Consider the following 21,280-nt stretch of genomic DNA (forward strand, 5'->3'; position numbering starts at 1 on the left):
TTATTTTTCAGTACTCTGCACTGTACAATTAATATATGTGCATTTTACTGTGTGGAAGGAATATTCATTAAACTTGGGTGGAAAAAATAAAGAGTTAGTCACATCTGTGTTCATAGCAGCTCAATTCACAATAGTTAAAACTGTGGAAGCAACCTAGATGCCCTTCAATAGACGAATGAATAAAGAAACTGTGATATATATATATATATATATATATATATATATATATATATATATAGGAAATGTATATATATTTATATCAGGGAACTGTGATATATATATATATATACACACACACACACATACATGCATACACACAATGGAATATTACTCAGCATTAAAAGAGAATAAAATTATGGCATTTTCAGGTAAATGGATGGAGTTGAAGAATATCATGCTAAGCAAAGTAAGCCAATTCCAAAAAAAAAAAAAAAAAAAAAAAAACAAAGGCTGAATGTTCTCTCTGATAAGTGGATGCTGATCCATAATGAGGGAGGGGGGTAAATGGGAAAAATGGAGGAAATTTGATTGGGCAAAGGATAGGGATGGGGTGGGGAGGGTGCATGGGGGCAGGAAAGATGGTGGAATGAGATGGACGTCATTTCCCTAGGTACATGTATGACTGCACATATGGTGCGACGCTACATTGTATACAACCAGAAAAATGAAAAGTTGTGCTGCAGTTGTGTACAATGAATCAAAATGCATTCTGCTGTCATATATACCTAATTAAAATAAATTAATTTTTAAAAAGAAATGAAATTTTAAAAAAAATAAAGGGCTAAGATTTTATGTTAGAGTTACAAGACATTTTTCACAGTAATTATCAGAGCAATGATAACTATGCAGTCCAATGACAAATTTTAAAAATTCAGCCAAAGAAGACTTTAATATTATGTAAGAAGTTCCTCATGAGATTCCCCACTGCTGCTTACAGGAATGCTATTGTAGATGGAAATAGACTTGGAAACTACTCCCATCAAAAACTGTACATATTGCAAAATGTTCTAAATCGGTGTGTTTCTCTAGTCTATCTCAGTAACTTCCAACAGTTAGAGGTCAGAGCAATAGGTGTCCTTCTCCAGGCCCCTCACCTCTAGGAGATAATTGTAATGAAAGCAGGTCTTATATTATGCCAAATGAAGTAAGCCAGACAAAGGACAATACTTCATGGTCTCTTTCTCTCTCTCTCATATGTGGAAGCTAAAAGAATTGATTTGAAGGTAGAATCATAATCACTAAAATCTAGGAAAGGTAGGAGGCAAAGAGGATAGAGAAAGTTTAGATGTCAGGTTCCTAAATGCAGTTAGATATAGAGGAAATGTCTGAGTTTCTACAGCACAGTAGGTGACTCTATTTCACATAGCCATTATATATTTTATAAAGAACCAGAGGAAAGGACCTCCAAGTTTCCAAACATAAAGAAATTATAAGGCGATGGAAATGCTGATTTAATCAGTACACAGTATATCCACGTATTGAAATACCATATTGTGCCCCATAAATATTTGCAATTATTACATTAAAACAATTAAAAGCAGGTCTTAGACTGAACTTGGTAATACATACAACATTTATTAGTCAGCAACTATGTAAGCAACCATACAAACCATTCTGTATGCTCAACAAAGTGCCAGCCCTCTGTGCTTTATGGTGTTTTGACAACAAGCACTTTGCATAAAAGTTTAATTAGCAGCAGATGTCCTAGGGGAAGAAGTCAGCTAAGGTTCTGTTTGGATCAAGTAACAGAACCCTTCACAGATCTGGGAGTATGAGGCAAAGGCATTAGTAAATATGGTTACAGGCATCGGGGCCACTAGATGCCTGGGTCCTGTTTGAGCAGACCTGAGGCAGCTATGTCCTCTACTAGTCCACAGGGCATGGACACCACCCACTTCATCCATGAGAAATCTTATAGCTTCACTTATGCTGATCCATGCTCTAGTGCTGACCTCAGGTAAATACACTGTAGCTTAGCAAATCTCTGGGTACCAGAGTCTGGTTAGAGCAATCGTGAATGAGTATTAGAATCACCTAGAGAGAGTTTTTAAATTCCAACACCCAGGCTGCAACCAGACCAACAAAACCAGAATTTCCAGGGGTAGAATCTGTTCATCAGTGGGCTTCAAGCCTTCCTCATGATTGCAATTTACAAATGAAGTTGAGAACTACAGGATTAGAACTTTGTGAACTATTCCAGTGGCAGGGTATATTCATGGATACATGTTTTAAACACTATTTAATCCCCTTTAAAGATTAATAATATAATCAGATATCACTTTGTGAATGTTTAACAATTTTGAAGTAAATTATAGCAACAGCATAAAACCCACCCCATTTCCTTGATGATAGGGAAGAGAAAAGAAGAGAATGACCCTCTGGAAGGGAATCTGATCATTTCCAAGTCATGAAGTAAATACAGGTGATAAAGACTACACAATGAAAATCTGATCTTTAATCAATTACATGTGGAGAATTGTCTGTGAATCATCATCATCATTGTCATCATCATCATCACAGGAATAGGAAGTGCTGACTCTCAGTCAGTCATTGTTGAAGCCAAAGCAGCGGGGTTCAAATGGAGGAGAATAAACAGAACCTGGTGACAAAGAAGAGAACCTAAACTAGAACAGAGCACTGATAATTCCCTGTGTGCCACTGCCGGGATCTTACCAGTTCCTAAGTATGAGAAACAACTATTGCAAGTTACTTTGTAGTTGTGGTTTATAAACAAGTTCACGCACATTGCTAAGTAGTGTATATTTTCTTATTGGGTGAGAGTTTAGACATTCTCCTTTTATCTTTGTTTTACATAAAGCCTATTATAAATTTGGCCCAACCACAGTCAGCTCCCTGCCTTCAAGAGTCTCTCCCTTTAGGACTGGAGTTTGAACCTCAAAACTAAATATTCCTCTCCTAACTTTCCTCCAGAGACATTGCTAAGACTTGTGAGAGGGGCATTTACTCATACTGCAGCAACTCATAATCAATTTAATTGTTCTTTATAAACAGGATATTTGGGTATATTTGGGTGAATTCAACAATGAAATCATAAAGAGTACTTCATCAAAAAAATCCTTTTTTATTTTTTCCTTGTTCTTTTTTGATTTGCGTGACAGTATAATGTGTTTTGACATATTATAATACATGGACTATAGCTTATTCTAATTAGGATCCCATTCTTGTGGTTGTACAGGATGTGGAGTTTCACTAGTCATGTATTCATATGTGGACATAGGAAAGTTATGTCCGATTCATCCTACTGTCTTTCCTACTCCCATCCTCCCTCTCGTCCTTTCATTCCCCTTTGTCTGCTTCACTGAACTTCTATTCTTCCCTGCCTTCTGCCACTGTGTTTTAGCATCCTCATATCAGAGAGAACACTGGGCCTTTGGTTTTTTGGGATTGGCTCATTTCACTTAGCAGTTCCATCCAAAAAATATTCCTGCTTTGAAATGCTACATGTATAATGACATTAAAGCAGAAACAAATTTACCAGCATACAACCTCCAATCAAATATTTGTGAAATATTTTTAGCATAGTTTGCTTGTCACAACTAGCAAATTTGAGTTAGGATCCCATTATTGTGGTTGTACATGATGAAGAGTTACATGTATTTATATATGATAGGAAAGATATGTCTGATTCATCCTACTGTCTTTCCTATTACCATTCCCGCCTCCATCTGTTTATTCCCTTTTGTCTAATCCAATGAACTTCTATTCTTCTTCTCCCTTGTTGTGGGTTAGCATCCACATATCAGGGAGAACATTCTGTCTTTGTTTTGGGGGGATTGGCTTATTTTACCTAGCATGATAAGTCTCCCATTCCATCCATTTACCAGCAAATGCCATAATTTCATTCTTTAAGTCTGAATAATATGTCATTTTGTGTGTGTATATATATCATTTATATATATATATATATATATATATATATATATATATATATCACATTTTTTAATCCATTGACCTGTTGTAGAAGTCCTAGATTAGTTCCATAGTTTAGCTATTGAAAATTGAGCTGCTATGAACATTGATGTGGCCGCATCACTATAGTATCCTGATTTTAAATCCTTTGCATATAAACTGAGGAGTGAGATAGCTGGGTCAAATAGCGGTTCCATTCCAAGTTTTCTAAACAATTTCCATACTTCTTTCTAGGGTGGTTGCACCAATTTGCAGTCCCATCAACAATGTGTGAGTGTACCTTTCCCCCCACATCCTCACCAGCATTTATTGTTACTTGGTTTGGGGTTTTGTTTTTGTTTTTGTTTTGATAATTGCAATTTTGACTAGGGTGAGATGGAATCTCAGTCTGGGGTTATTTTGTTTAATTGCCAACACTACTTATAAATGCTTACAAACTAAGGACATCTGAATGGCACATTACTTTTTCATGAGAAAAAGATCCAGGGCTGGGATTGTGGCTCAGCAGTAGAGCGCTCGCCTAGCATGGGCAGGACTCAAAACCACATAAAATTAAAGGCATTGTGTTGTGTCCATCCAGAAAAAAAAAAGACTCATTCATTCTCTCTCTCTCTCTCTCTCTCTCTCTCTCTCTCTCTCTCTCTCTCTCTCCCTCCCTCCCTCCCTCTTCCTCCCTCCTTCTCCCTCTCCCTCTCCCTCTCCCTCAAAAAAAAAAAAAATGATCCACTAAGATGGAGACCCATGGTTATCAGCTGATTGGGACAGAAGGGCCTGTCCCTGGAGGAGGTTCAGTGAAAGAGAATCTAGAAAGGTGCCAAAGAAAAAGTCAGCTTTTAGAGGGTCGTTCTGGTGAGAATTTTGTAGTTTTTGCATGCTTTCTAGGGAAATCATATATATTTTTATACGTTACACCAAAATAACTTATTTTAGTATGTCTAAAATTTCAGTTTGGGAAAAAAATAACTGCTATATGAGTGGAAGAGTATATCAGGCTTAAAAGAGATAAGGGTGTGTGTGTGTGTGTGTGTGTGTGTGTGTGTGTGGTGTGTGTGTGTGTATGTTATTGTTGTTGTTGTTATTGTTACAGAAAAGTTCAGATCACATCCTATATTGATATTGTTCCGGAATTTTCTCATTAGCCATTATCGTCCCTATTTTTAAAATGTGTACTTTCTTTACTGAAAGAAGTAACTGGTTTTCTCTGTTTCAAAAGGGTCTGAGAAGTTAAATGACGTATTCAGGTCACTAAGAAAGTGAATATCAGAGCTGACATCATGAGTGAAGACTGACCTGGAAGCCCTCCTTCGCCTCTAATCAGTGAAGTCATGGAAGAAAGACATTAGCTTTCATGTCCAAAATCCTAAGGTCAAAAATCCAAGTTCACAACTTAGCTTCCCAACAGTGGGGCATTATTTCATGTCTCTGTGACTCAATTTCTTCTTTGGTACAATGAGGATATTGTTACCTCTTTAAGAGAATTTTCCTGTGTTATTAAAAGAAATTATACACTAGTAAATAAAAATGCTCCTGTAGAACTGGAAATTTTTTTAATAGCAATTCTGTGAATCCCTTAAATCAAGAAGATAATGTCACTCATCTTCTTGGTCACTATTATGTTTGGGTCTGTTGTCCCTCTGAGCTCTATAGACTCAAAAACATAACTGTGTTTGAGTATCACTTAGGCAGCGTAAGATTTGCCAAGAGACTGCAGCCAAGAAAAACGCACCTAGAATGAGACCACAGAGGGGCTTCCATCTGCAGGTGGTCCAATTCTCTGTTTTGTGTCTCTTCTGAAAGTTGACAAAGTGTTTTTCTCTATCTAGTTTTCACAGATGAAGTGGGCAGAAATGTTAGCCATGTGACCTTAATGAGTATCACATGAACAAGTTCCCTACACACTACTTTGGAAAGGTCGCCAAATTTCAAGTTGTATTTAGAAAGGGCGTATAACTGAATGAGATAATGGTACAATCATTGCCTAGTACACAGCTGAGGACATCCCCTTTGCTGCTAGAAAATGCTAAAGGGATACAATAAGCTTTGTCACTGCATTGCACAGTAATTATTGACAACATGTAGATGCACCTGCTTTAACATGAGAGTTGTTCTTCCTCCAGAGAGAACCAGACAAACCCAAACACAGCCTACAGAGTGAATGCCTGGCATAACAGACTGGTACCTGCTTTCCTATTTTTAGCCAATTGGAAGTTCAGCCAATGCTTAAAATGCCCACATGGTCACTCATACTCAATGTATGTCTGTAATTATAAGTACAGATAATAAACAGTTAAAATTCTCACAGGTAATATTTCCAGAACTCCCTTCTGTTTTAAGCTTGTTACCTACGAGACTGTTTCAAGCAAAACAAGCTTGAAATAGTAAGAACTTCAGGACACCTCTGTAGGGCTCTTATCTCCCATTCACATGATTCAGCTCCCATCTAATTGCCATGTGGCTGCCCTAGGTCTAAAACTTAGCTTGGCTACACCAGTGTATTATTTATATAGCATTACAGCAAGTATCATATCCTGTGGCTAGCTAGCTCACTGGACAGTAATTAGCTGTATGCATTTCTACCTTCACCATAGACTCTGAACTCCCAGACAACTGGTAAAATGTAATACTTGAATCCTTTTGTATCTCTGATACATAAAACAGGACTTGACATCTAAAACATCTTCAATGAATTCTGTTGACTATCTTAAGAGTGCCTTAATCATCATACATTTTTTTCCTATCAAGCCTATAGCATTTGTTGGTAATAAAGGTCTTGCCTCAAAGTCTCCATTGTATCTGATACCTAGATACTTAAATGTCTGGCAGCAAAAGTTCACCCTTGAATTAACTAGACTCTTTGAACTACTTGTTGCTCATTCTTTCATTTTACTTCCATCAAGTTCCCAATATATTTTCTCAGTTCCAACAAATATTTAGCATCAAGTGCATGAAAATATCATACAAAAGTGTGTGCATTGCTACAAGTTTGGCAATTGTACAATCACTGCCATCTATATAACACTTGCCAATCACAAATGAAAGTCACATGTGTAATTTTAAACTTCCAAATAACTGTATTCAAAAGCAAAAATTAATGACAGCAATATTTATGGTAAAATTAATGACAATAATATTTATGTTTATAAATAAAAAAAACATATTCCATGCCCAATGGCTGTATGTGGATAGCAGCCACCATATTGGACAGTACAGATCCACAAGATCACAATTTCACAAAGAGAAAGAGATGTATGTAAAAATCCTGAGACAAAATAGACTGAAATGGGTAATATTTAGTTAAAACAGTAAAGCATGGGCACCAAGAGAAAATTCAGTTCTAAGCAGAGGAACAGAAGTGGGTCCCTCTGGATTTATTAATTCATGCACAGTCACTGGAAGAAGGAACAAGTGATTTCCTGGGATGGTGGCTGCAGGCTGTGGGTCAAAGTCCTATTTTTACCATTTTAAACATGGCATGTCCTTTTTCTATTAGGATGCTCACACTCTCAGAAGTCATCTAGTTGAAACCCAAATATTTAATTATTGATCATTATTCAGCATAAAGTAGAGCTTCTCCATATAAGTCAACCTATTCCATTTTTAGACAATTTTAATTCTATCTTTAAAATTTTTATTAATTCTTAGAAAATTGTGCCAACTAGTAGAGCAGCCTCACCCTCATCCCTATGCACAGGGGATGCTTGTATTGCAGAATTCCCACTGGATGTCTAAAACTAGTGCCAAACTTTATAAGTACTATTTTTTTTTCTATACATACATATCTATGATAAAGTTTAATTCATAAATTAGGCACAATAAAAAATTAACAACAATACTAATATAGAACAATCATAACCATATACTGTAATAAAAGTTATGTGAAGGTGGTCCCTGTATCTCTGCCAAAGTATCTTATTGTGCTTTCACCTTTTCACATAAAGAAAGCACTTTATAGCTTCTCTCTGTCATGTCTAAACTGCCAGCATCACTACCCTTGTGCTTTGGGGCATTATTAAGAAAATAAGAGCCATTTGAACTCAAGCACTGTGACACCACTATTGCCATTCTGATAACAAAGATGGTCACTAAGTGACTAATGGGCAGGTAGTGTATGCAGAATAGATAACTTTGGACAAAGGGATATTTCACATCTTAGATGGACAGTTTAGGATGGCATAAGATTTCATTATGCTACTCAGAATAGCATGTAATTTGAAACTTATGATTATTTATTGCTGAAACTTTCACTTAATATTTTCAGAATATGGTTGACTATAGATAACTGACCATGAAAAATGAAACCCCAGATAAAGAAGGACTAATATAATGCCAAATGCTTGGTTCTAATTCTGTGTTCCAACAGATATGAAACCCTCAGTACATAGAACTCTCCATGGCTTACTCTTGGCAGATGTAAACAAATATCTAAAGAAATATAGTCTTTGAATGTAGTGGAATCTTCTTGATATCACACCCTAATCTTTCTATCTTATATTTCAGAGATACTTCTCTGTTCTGTCCACACATATTTTTCTGCACATATACAAACTCTGCAAGATTGAGCACTGAAAGTAAATTCCAAGAGTTGGACAAAATCCTTTCATCTGTTTCTAATTTATGTAAAATGTCTCAGAAAAACATAATTTTAATAACTCCAATCAAGAAACCGCCACCCTGGCCATTTATTTGTACCTATTCAAATCCTATGTACCTAAGATTTGAATCCATGCTTCTTAACTTTCCTTCACAGAAAAATGCTCCTCTCTCTCTCTCTCTCTCTCTCTCTCTCTCTCTCCCTACCTCCAATCATTAGAGACATAGAAAATTCATTTGCTTTACTTAATGATATGAATTTTATCTCTGTTCTTCCAATAGCTCAGACATGAAAACTAAAGCAATATTGAGAAAGACAAACACAAATTGCTTTTTCGGTTTGTTCTTTTTGGAATTGATTAGAAGAGGCAGTTTTTTCAAAGTTTTTTTTTTCATATATAATTGGATATAGTGGAATCATAGAACAATGAAAGTCAGAGGATTAGCCAAGCAGCGCTGCGTCCATCAAGAGCATTTTAACCTTCTAATATTCCCTGGGTAAACAGTGCATTCAGCCTCCTCCATTCCAGCTACCTGCATTAGTAGACAGTCCTCAATCAGTAGAATAGGGAATCTTCCCCTATGTATTCTTTTTTAATTTTTTATTGGTTGTTCAAAACGTTAAAAAGCTCTTGACATATCATATTTATATCATATATTTTATTTAATACATTAGATTCAAGTGGGTTATGAACTCCCATTTTTACCCCAAATAGAGATTGCAGAATCAAATCGGTTACACATCCACATTTTAACATAATGCCCTATTAGTAACTCTTGTATTCTGCTTCCTTTCCTATCCTCTACTATCCCCCCTCCCCTCCTCTCCCATATTATCTCTCTACCCCATCTACTGTAATTCATTTCTCTCCTTGTTTATTTTCCCATTCCCCTCACAACCTCTTATATGTAATTTTGTATAGCAATGAGGGTCTCCCTCCATTTCCATGCAATTTCCCTTTTCTCTCCCTTTCCCTCCCACCTCATGTCTCTGTTTAATGTTAATCTTTTCTTCCTGCTCTTCCTCCCTGCTCTGTTCTTAGTTGCTCTCATTATATCAAAGAAGACATTTGGTATTTGTTTTTTAGGGATTGGCTAGCTTCACTAAGCATAATCTGCTCTAGTGCCATCCATTTCCCTGCAAATTCCATGATTTTGTCATTTTTTAGTGCTGCATAATACTCCATGGTGTATAAATGCCACATTTTTTTTATCCATTCATCTATTGAAGGGCATCTGGGTTGGTTCCACAGTCTAGTTATTGTGAATTGTGCTGCTATGAACATCGATGTGGCAGTATCCCTGTAGTATGCTCTTTTAAGGTATTTAGGGAATAGTCTGAGAAGGGCAATAGCTAGGTCAAATGGTGGTTCCATTCCCAGCTTTCCTAGGAATCTCCATACTGCTTTCCAAATTGGCCGCACCAATTTGCAGTCCCACCAACAATGAACAAGTGTACCCTTTTCCCCACATCCTCACCAGCGCTTGTTGTTGTTTGACTTCATAATGGCTGCCAATCTTACTGGAGTGAGATGGTATCTTAGGGTGGTTTTGATTTGCATTTCTCTGACTGCTAGAGATGGTGAGCATTTTTTCATGTACTTGTTGATTGATTGTATGTCCTCCTCTGAGAAGTGTCTGTTCAGGTCCTTGGCCCATTAGTTGATTGGGTTATTTATTATCTTATTGTCTAATTTTTTGAGTTCTTTGTATACTCTGGATATTAGGGCTCTATCTGAAGTGTGTGGAGTAAAGATTTGTTCCCAGGATGTAGGCTCCCTATTTACCTCTCTTATTGTTTCTTTTGCTGAGAAAAACTTTTTAATTTGAATAAGTCCCATTTGTTGATTCTAGTTATTAACTCTTGTGCTATGAGTATCCTATTAAGGAATTTGGAGCCTGACCCCACAATATGTAGATTCGAGCCAACTTTTTCTTCTATCAGACGCAGAGTCTCTGATTTGATATCAAGCTCCTTGATACATTTTGAGTTAACTTTTGTGCATGGCGAGAGGAGGGGATTCAGTTTCATTTTGTTGCATATGGATTAGCAATTAGACAGACAAAAGAAATTAAAGGCATAAAAAATAGGAAAAGAAGAACTTAAATTATCACTATTTGTGGATGACATGATTCTATACCTAGAAAACCCAAAAGGGTCTACAAAAAAACTACTAGAACTAATAAATGAATTCAGCAAAGTGGCAGGACATAAAATCAACACGCATAAATCAAAGGCATTTCTGTATATCAGCGACAAAACTTCTGAAATGGAAATGAGGAAAAACACTCCATTCACAATATCCTCAAAAAAATAAAATACTTGAGAATCAACCTAACAAAAGAGGTGAAAGATTTATACAATGAAAACTACAGAACCCTAAAGAGAGAAGTAGAAGAAGATCTTAGAAGATGGAAAAATATACCCTGTTCATGGATAGGCAGAACTAACATCATCAAAATGGCGATATTACCAAAAGTTCTCTACAGGTTTAATGCGATGCCAATCAAAATCCCAACGGCATTTTTTGTAGAAATAGATAAAGCAATCATGAAATTCATATGGAAAAATAAAAGACCCAGAATAGCAAAAGCAATTCTAAGCAGGAAGTGTGAATCAGGCGGTATAGCGATACCAGATTTCAAACTATACTACAGAGCAATAGTAACAAAAACAGCATGGTACTGGTACCAAAACAGGTGGGTGGACCAATGGTATAGAATAGAGGACACAGAGATTAATCCACAAAGTTACAACTATCTTATATTTGATAAAGGGGCTAAAAGCATGCAATGGAGGAAGGATAGCATCTTCAACAAATGGTGTTGGGAAAACTGGAAATCCCCTATGTATTCTTATTCTTTAAGCTCAAAGGTTTCAGTTAATACTCTTTCTGGCCACCTTGAGTGAATTACAGGGAGAAAATCTGCTATTTTATTTCAGTAGAAAAGAAAATAAGACGATATACTCAACAACATTACCTCCTATTATATACTATTCACACTCAAAAGTCAATACTTATATTGTACTTATATTATATAGTATTTCTAGCATGGCCCTCAATTATGTGTGTAATAGTTACAAAACTCTGTATGTCATTGGATATGGGTCAAAATGGTAAGGCAAGTAAGATATCCAGCAATAAGAATTTTACCACTCTCCCACTCCCTATAACAATGAGAAGAGGTAATGTTCATTTATCCAGTACATAAAACTGTATGGAGCCAACTTTACCATAAAGTCAACGCTGTCAGCCTCTCTTCTCTTGCCTGAGGGAGTTCAATCATTTTTAGACAATGAACAATAACATAAATAATTAAGTGATAATTACCAAAGGGGAAAAAACCTAACACATGACAATGAATAGGAAGTAACACATGAAACATGCTTCTTTCTCTGCATGTGGCAGAGATAACCAACTCCCTACCAAAAATTCATATTCTCCTTTCATGGCGTTGAGTGGGTTATGGCTAATTCTGATTAAAGAACTGGTAAAGCACATTGCTCAGTGTGTCTGTGAGGTGATACTCAGAGGAGATTAGTCTGCAGGTCGCAAACTGGGAAAGTCCTGCCCTGAATATGGGTGGCACCATCCAATAGGCTGGGGGCCCAGATGTCATAAAAACATAGAAGCCAGGTCTCTCTGATACTTGATCCTCCATGAGTGGCTGTGTTTTCTGTTGCTGCCATCTGTAGACATCAGACTCCACTTTCTTCAGCCTTTGAATGGAGTCTTGTATCAGTGGCTCTCCAAGGGGCTTTCAGGCCTTCTGAAGGCCTCAGACTGGGCTTCATCATTGACCTCTCATTCTTGAGCCTCTTAGACTGAGAATCTACTGATTTCCCTGGCTCTCCAGCCTTTAGATAACTAATGTGGTCCTGTTTAATCACTAACCAGTTGTGTCAATCTAATATATTCTATATGTCAATATATGTCAATCTATATCACACACACACACACACACACACACACACACACACACACTATTGGTTCTGTTTATCTGGGGCACCCTGACCAATACAAGTTTTTTCTGGGAAGCAGCTACCCAACCAGCTCACTTCAGTTTGAATTTGCCTGATTGCTCCCTATCAATGGAATGTGAACCAGTATGAGTCATTTCCAGGATGAAGTGGCTGAAAAGCAGGAGTTCCCTCCTCACCTTTCTTTCTCCATTAGCTGGATGAAATTCTAGAAAGTCTTCGGAGGATGGAAGAGTCACAGGATTGAGTAAACTCAAGTTTCTGAATCACTGCCTGGACATCATCACTAATGCTTGATTTGAACTTTATGTGAGCAAGAAACAGATTCGTGTTGTATTAAGCCATTGGGATATCAGGATCCATCTATTATAGCATTTATTATAACATTCATTCATCTCTTATAGAATTGATATTAATAATTAATACATAAGGTCATCCACTTATCCTTTGAGAGCTATGCCCCATCCATACAGTTTCTTTCCAATCTCAGTTGAAACATGCTTGCTCACCTACAACTCACCAAAAGGAACACTGAATTGCTGGTCCTACTGCCACATAGTGAATCCATCTATGAGCAGGCAATTTTTTGATAAGTTCAACTTCAATGAAAATTCATGAAGGACTTTGGGATTTAACTCTGATTGGACCAGGTATCTTCTCTGCAGAATATCACCAAGAGAAGAGAGAAACTCTGTGATTTTTGGAAATAGCCCCCCCCCAAAAAAATTCAGTCTAACAATCAAAGAGAGCCTAACTGAAGAGCCAAAACTTGAAGGAATTCCATGATTCTTGGTTGCAGTTGTAATACTGGTTCATTCTCTTAAATCCCATAAATATTTTTTCATAATTTCATACTTCTCAATCTCTCCATAACGTCTAGTTGATTCTCTCATGTGCTGTTCCTATAGCAGTAATTCAGCACATTACAGTAGACAGAGATCAAAGAGAAGAACCTAAAGGAAGTGGCAGAGGCCAGATCATATCAGGTCTCATAGGCCAAGGTAACAACTTCAGTCTTTACCCTGAGGGGAAAAAGGATACCACTGAAACACATTGAGTATGAGAATCAATCGTACAATCTGTTCTGCTTTTTGAAAAGATTACTTTGGCTATAGAGTAGAGAACAAGGTAAATATGGTCAATTAGAAAGTTCTGGAGATGACCAAGTCCAGAGATGATATGGTCTGACTCAGAGAGTGGCAGAGAGGATGGATGAACAAGCATTGGAAATGGGGGTGAAAGGAGCTGTTAATGGAGATGCACCCATGCTGATGGAAATGAGCACACTTGCTGAAGAGCAGACCTGGAGGACGGCACACAGCTACCTGCAAGCCATTAATATACCATCAACTGCAGGACTCATGTGCTTCTTCTTTTCCCTTACACTTCTCTGCTCACCAACAGATCATGAAAAAACTGAAGACTACTATTGCCCAATCCTGCACAGGTGATGGAATCCTGGATCACTCTGTGTGGTTTGGCAATGAAAAGACCACATGGAAGTAATTTTTTCACAAAGCAGGGGTTGTGGATGGCTCTGTGACCTCTAGGGTCCTCTTCCATGCTGGAAAGCAAGAGAGACAGGGCACCTGGAATCCCTTTATATATAGGGAAAAGAAAATCAATAGAATATTCTACCCAAATAAGGCAGGGGATAATGTTTCAAAGGGGAGTTGCCCAATCCCATTGGGTAATGCTCAAGTCCAGAGCTGAAGCACTTCCTTGCTCAGCGAAGGTAAAGCCCACTTGCTTTGCACAGCACATGACTTGCGATGCCAATCTGACACCCCCTTTACTCAAGGCTGAGAGGGGATGCTTAACTCATGGATGGGGTGGCCCCCAACAGAAGATAACATTTTCTCTTATTTCGATGTTAGTGGAAAAACATCATCCCATACTGGTCAGGCTGTGGTGGTGTAGCTGCTGATGCTCCCTCTCCGATTTCCCTAAGGCTAGTGTTGCTAAGCAAACTTTATCTATGGCCACTTCTTCAGCAGCAGATAGTTCTTCCCTAACATTCCCTGGAATAAAGGTTTTCATTGCTTCTCTCCTTTCACATGCCCTTAGGCTTGAAGGGTGATTCTTCCTAGTTCCAGCACCCCTACTACCTACCACCAATTACAGGGACCACAGGAATTTGCTTTACTTCCTTTTCTTCAGAATGACCACGATCCATGCATGCCCACCACGTTGGAGCCATCCCTGCGTTCTACCCCAAGGTAGCTCGCGTTCTCCATGTCAATGGTACAGACTCAGCTCCTCTCACTTTTTCTCTAGAATATCTACTACATAACAGATGTTAACTGGAAGACAGAACACGCATAGCACTTTCTCCCCTTGGAAGTTTGCCTCAGATAATCAATTTGCCATATTTAACATTCAAGCTTTGTGCATATGCTAATCAATCATTAAAATTCATGTGGATCCTAACATCTTTGGGTTTTTATTTCTGTCTGTGTTTTGTAATTTCTATTCAATTCTGTAAATTATAACATTGCAAGTGAGAGGAAGAGTAATCACCAACAGAAATCTGCACTGTATACACAACTGAAGGAAAAGGAATATCAAGTTAAAAATCTCCACCATTTAGTTGTATACTTTTGGCCTTGAGTATTTCACAATTCTGTTTCTGTTTTCCCAAATAGAATACAAATTAACCTCAGAACGTTTTTATGTACTGCCGAACACAGTAACAAGATATGCCCCCTAGAATGCCTGGAAAAACCTGAAGAATCACAAAGAAGTTAGGGAGGTGGGGGTTATAAGAGCCAAGTTTCCACATGATACAAGACTTCTCTCTACATCCTGTGCCCAGAACATTTGGACATTTAGCTCCTGTTTGCATGCTTCAGATGTCCAGAGACTCACTAACTAGGAGGGAAATAGTTCAAATGTTGGTTCATTCTTATTTTCCAAAGGTTTATTTTATTGAAATAATATGAATGTTCCCATTTCTTCCACCTCTGGGTTCTCCAGAACACTGAACAATAACCTTATTTCCATTATTGAATAGTAATCTTTAATCTCTTGCTCACAGGAGATTATCCACTAAACCTTCTCTTCTCTAGACTGAGCATGTGCAGTGAGCCCAATTCTTCCCAAGTCAAGCCTCACCAATCTCTCCTCACCTACCCACATTCTTCAGCCACCTGGGACTCCTTCCTCCTCCTCTCTCCTCATCTTATCTGGATGCACTCCAGGTTAGAATTCTGCTGTCGCCCTCAGGCCCTAACATAGTCCAGAAGAGGAGATCCAAGCACCACCAAGCCCACGGACTCCTAGGACCATCCATGCCTGGGTGAAGTCTTCCCAGTGTCAACTTTTAAAACACCATTTGATTAGCCTCAAGCTTGCGGTTCACTAAAACCCCAAGGGAATTTTTGACCTTTTGCTATAAAGTTAAGACTTCTTCTTCATGTGCATATTTGGAGTAACTAATGGATGTTAGAACTTATTACCTTAAAAAACTGATTTTCAGTCAGTTTTTTTTTTTGCCATTTGAATTATTAGCTGTTCTTCCCAGCTCTCAGCCATCTCTTTTTTCATTTTAAATCAACTATCAAAATACTAAACAGGTTTGAAAACAAGTCCTATGACAAAATTGAAATATAAGAACTGCATTGCTTCTTAAATATGAAATAAAACCTTTAAATTTAAATTATGCAGTTCACAAAAATAAAAATATAAAATGTACTCTGTGATGTGACTTTTGAGTTGAATTTGTTTTCAGCACATAAGAGAATAAAAGTAGACTATTAGACATTGCACAATTTGACAGACTGAGAAAATTAATTTTTAAAAAACTTTATTATTGACAACAGAAGAGCTGAAGGACAAGGGGTGGACTGATGTCCTTATGGAGAGTTTTTATTGTGCTGTGCAAGGAAATTTGAGATATGCTATTCTGTAACCCTTCTCAGCAAATAGGCTTACTTAGACTTCATTTGCATTGATACCCAAATTAATGAAAGTATGCAATAAGTTGGATAGTGGTCTACTAAAAATTTCAACAGATCTTGAAATTTTGAGCATAAATATAAAGACTTCTAGTCCTCTCTCTTGAACCTTCAAAACAATGATCACAAAAAATAAAAAATTGTTTCAGCAACTTCATATGTTTTTGGTTACATATTTTGCAGATAAATAATATGAATAAGTATTCAGTCTCAATATATATATATATGTGTGTGTGTGTGTATATATATATATATATATATATAGAGAGAGAGAGAGAGAGAGAGAGAGAATTGACTAACTGTAATGCATTTAGCAGTAAATCCATGACCTAATTATTGCTATAAACTCATTACCAAAGCCTCTCCATTTCACACACGAAGTGAAAATATAAACCGTATACCATTACAAATTCTAACTGCAGCCAAATACATCTAATTATAATCAGTTGCAGTAAACTCTCACTTTGCATTAGGCATAATTAACCATGTGATAAATAATCAGTATAATAACATTTAATGTGCTGTGATAGCATTTATAAACTACTCATGTGAATTCCAGAAAATAAACTTCAATTCTAACCATCAATGTTTTTAACCCTTTGATTATTGAAATTTCATGTCTGTGCCTTATTAGAGAAACTTGTATACACCCACCCCAAAATTTTAAAATTGGATATGCCTAAGGACATCCTGATGTATGTTGTAATTTTTTAAAAGCTCTACTTTCATCAAAATATTATTTATTTTAATAAATTTTAATAATAAATTACACGCCTAAAAATGTAGCCACTTTCTAAATTTTTAAGCATTCCCAGAGGGGCTGAGATTTTTCTTGGCATATTAGAGGGATATAATAATTTTTAATTAAGGCATTTTCATTTTAATAAAGGCCTCACATCTGGTTCATTTTAATAATAAAATAAATAATATTAATACCATTTCTGCTATATCCTTGTAAAAAGTAAGAAACACATCTATTCCATGGAAGAACATTCTTTAATTCTCGCACATATTTTTTAAATTTTTTAAATTTGTTCTTTGTAGGTATACATGACAGTAGAACATAATTTGACATATCCTACAAACATGGAGTAAAACTTCCCATTTTTGTGGTTGCATGTGAAGTAGAGTTATATTGGTCATGTGTTTGTATATAAACATCTGAATGTTATGTTCCATCCATTCTACTGTTTTTCCTATTCCCATCCCTGCTCCCTTCCCCCAACTCCATTGTGTTCATCCTTCCCTTCCTCCTCTCCTCTTCCACCCCTAATTCCTCTTATTGTGAGTCAGCATTCATATATCAGAGAGAACATTCAGTCTTTGGTTTATTGGGGATTGACTTATTTCACTTAGCATGATATTCTCCAGTTCCATCCATTTACTGACAAATGCCGTAATTTCACCTTCTTTATGGCTAATATTCCATTGTGTATATGTACCACACTTTCATTATTCATCTGTTAAAGTGTACCTAGGTTGGTTCCATAGCTCAGCTATTGTGAATTGAGCTGAATAAACATTGATGTGGCTGGGTCACTATAGTATGCTGATTTTAAGTCCTCTGAGTATATGCTGAGGAGTGGGATAACTGGGTCAAATGGTGGTTCCATTCCAAGTTTTCTAAGAAATCTCCATACTGCTTTCCAGAATGATTGCACCAGTTTGCAGTCCCACCAGCAATGTATGAGTGTCCCTTTTTCCCCACATCCTCACCAACATTTATTTTTACTTGTATTCTTGATAATTGCCATTCTGACTAGAGTGAGATGAAATTTCAGTGTAGTTTTAATTTGCATTTCTCTAATTGCTAGTAAAATTCCACATTTTTCATATATTTGTTGACCAATTGTATTTCTTCTTCTGTGAAGTGTCTGTTCAGTACCTTTGCCCATTTATTGATTGGGTTATTTGGTTTTCTGTTTTGTTTTGTTTCTGTTTATTGTTTTTTTGGTGTTAAGTTTTTGAGTTCTTTATATATCCTGGAGATTAATGCTCTATCTGAGGTGCAGGTGGCAAAGATTTTCTCCCATTCTGTAGGCTCTGTTTTCATGTTCTTGACTATTTCCTTTGCTGTGAAGAAACTTTTTAGTTTAATTCCATCACATTTATTGATTCTTGATTTTATTTCTTGCACTTTAGGAGTCTTTTTGAGGAATTCAGTTCCTAAGCCGAGATGATGGAAAGTTGGGCCTATTTTTCTTCTAGTTTTGTCTAATAAACGTATTTTATTATCAGCACCAATATTGTATTTTCTATTTCTATGACACTAATGTCAATTAGGAATAATAGGAAGTAGTATTTCTGGCCTTCATGTTTTTGTTCAACTTCAGGTTAATTTCACCCATGCCATTAAACAACAAAATAATAATAGTAACTGTTAAAGGGTTCCATGTTTCTTCTTTACTAGGATGAATATGACAATAAACTCTATGAAATTGACAAGATTGTTTGTATTAGAATTTTATGTGGCATTGTAAGCACACTGAAACATGGGTCCTAAACTAGGGCTTATAAGTTTTTCCTCTGGGCAAAAATTGTAATAATATTTTCCCTGATGGGCCTTGATCTCATTATCATTATAATTATTATATGCTACATTTAATTATTCATCTCTTGTTGCCCCTCTTTGTCCCACAAAACTTTTGGCTGATCTTCTCTGTAATTAAGTTCATTAGTTTCACCTTTTGAGGCTATTCTGCATGAACTCTTAATCAGGTTTGCTAAATGAATTTTTTCTCCTATTATCTACACAATCACTTTTTGTTCAATAACCCAAAATAATTAAGGAAGATACTCTCAGGGTCATTTCCACTTCATGTTTGAAAAATTAGAAAAGATATCTACGGGATGATTAGGTGTCCCTGTTTACCTGTCTCTAAAATGTTTTTTTAACTATTAAGCAAATAATGCATCTTGTCCTTTACAAGAGAAATCTAGGTTTCCAGAGTTTGGTCTAGGAGTGGTTCTTTGAAAAAAAAAACTTGTAGAGTAATCCAAAAGGTGGACAGATAAATATGAAAGCAAATAGGCTTCAGAGGGAAGAAGGAGGGCCAAAGGGTAACAGCATTCTGTGTTGCTCTGTGATCCAGATCTCACTTAGTCAGAATACTGCATCTCTGAGAGTGTTAGAAAACCCCCTATACAGCTGCTCTCTACAGAAATCACCAGTGCTGTGACCCTGTGCAGGGCTCCGGGCATCCTGACAGGCCTCAGTGTTGAAGCAGGACGCCTGGTGTTCGAGCAGGACCCAAAGCCCAAAGTTTCAACCAACTCAGAGCTCCCAAACACCTTAGCAGAATCACCAATCAACAAATCTGCAGATCTCCAATACTTTGTTCTCTTCTCATGCAGGTCACTCAGCTTCTACCTACCCACAGCACAATGCTATTGTCCTGCTTCCCCCACCTCACCAGACACCCCAGTGCTGAAGACAGACTGCCTCCATCTTGGCTCAACATTCTCTCCATATTAGTGGGGGGCAGCTCCCAGATTGGATCTCCAGAGACCAGGTATCAGTTTTCCAACCTTACCCCCTCCCCAGTGGCAGTAACTCAACACAGTAGTTGCCCAACACAGGTGTGCAGTGTGACCAGGGAACCGCCCACGGGGGCCCTGGTGTGAGAGGTTTTGCAATTGAGAACTGCTAGGGGAAAGGGAGACAGGCTAAAGTTTGGAGCCTAATAGACCAGGAACTGGAAAATCTCCAGGCAAGATAGGGAGAGAGTAGAGATACTACCATGCATTTTATCAGATCATAATGGAATAAAATTGGAAATCAATGACAAAATAAAAAATAAAAATTACTCCAACAGCTGGAGATTAAACAATATGCTACTGAATGAACAATGGATTGCAGAAGACATCAAGGAGGATATCAAAACATTTTTAGAGGTAAATGAGAACATAAACACAACATATGGAAATTTCTGGGACACTATCAAAGCAGTTCTAAGAGGAAAGTTCATTACATGGAGTTCATTTCTTAAAAGAAGAAAAAGTCAACAAATAAATGACCTCATATTACATCTCAAAGCCCTAGTAAAAGAAGAACAAATCAACAGCAAAATCAATAGAAGGCAAGAAATAATTAAAATTAGAGCTGAAATTAATGAAATCGAAATAAAAGAAACAATTGAAAAAACTGACCAAACAAAAAGTTGGTTCTTTGAAAAAATAAATAAAATTGACAGACCCTTAGCTATGCAAATGAAGAGAAGGAGAGAGAAAACTCGAATTATCAGCATACGTGATGAAAAGGTAATATCACAACAGACACTACAGAAATACAGAGGATAATTAGAAATTATTTTGAAAACTTATACGCCAATAAAATAGAAGACATTGAAAGCATCAACAAATTTAAGTCATACAATTTGCCTAGATTGAAACAGAAAGAGATACACAATTTAGACAGATCAATATCAAGTGATGAAATGAAAGATGCCATCAGAAACCTACCAACCAAGGAAAGCCCAGGACGGGATGGATACACAGCCGAGTTCTACAAGACCTTTAAAGAAGAACTAATACCAAATACTTTTCAATTTATTTCAGGAAATAGAAAAAGAGGGAGCATTTCCAAACTCAGTCTATGAGGCCAATATCACCCTAATTCCAAAACCAGGCAAAGGCACATAAAAAAAAAAATTAGACAAATATCTCTAATGAACATGGATGCAAAAATTCTCAATAAAATTCTGGCAAATCAAATACAAAAACATACTAAAAAGATCGTGCACCTTGATCAAGTGGGATTCATCCTAGGGATGCAAGTTTGGTTCAATATACAGAAATCAATAAATGTAATTCATCACATCAA

This window comes from Urocitellus parryii, chromosome 5 (assembly GCF_045843805.1).
Source record: "Urocitellus parryii isolate mUroPar1 chromosome 5, mUroPar1.hap1, whole genome shotgun sequence".
In the NCBI taxonomy this organism is placed as follows: domain Eukaryota; kingdom Metazoa; phylum Chordata; class Mammalia; order Rodentia; family Sciuridae; genus Urocitellus; species Urocitellus parryii.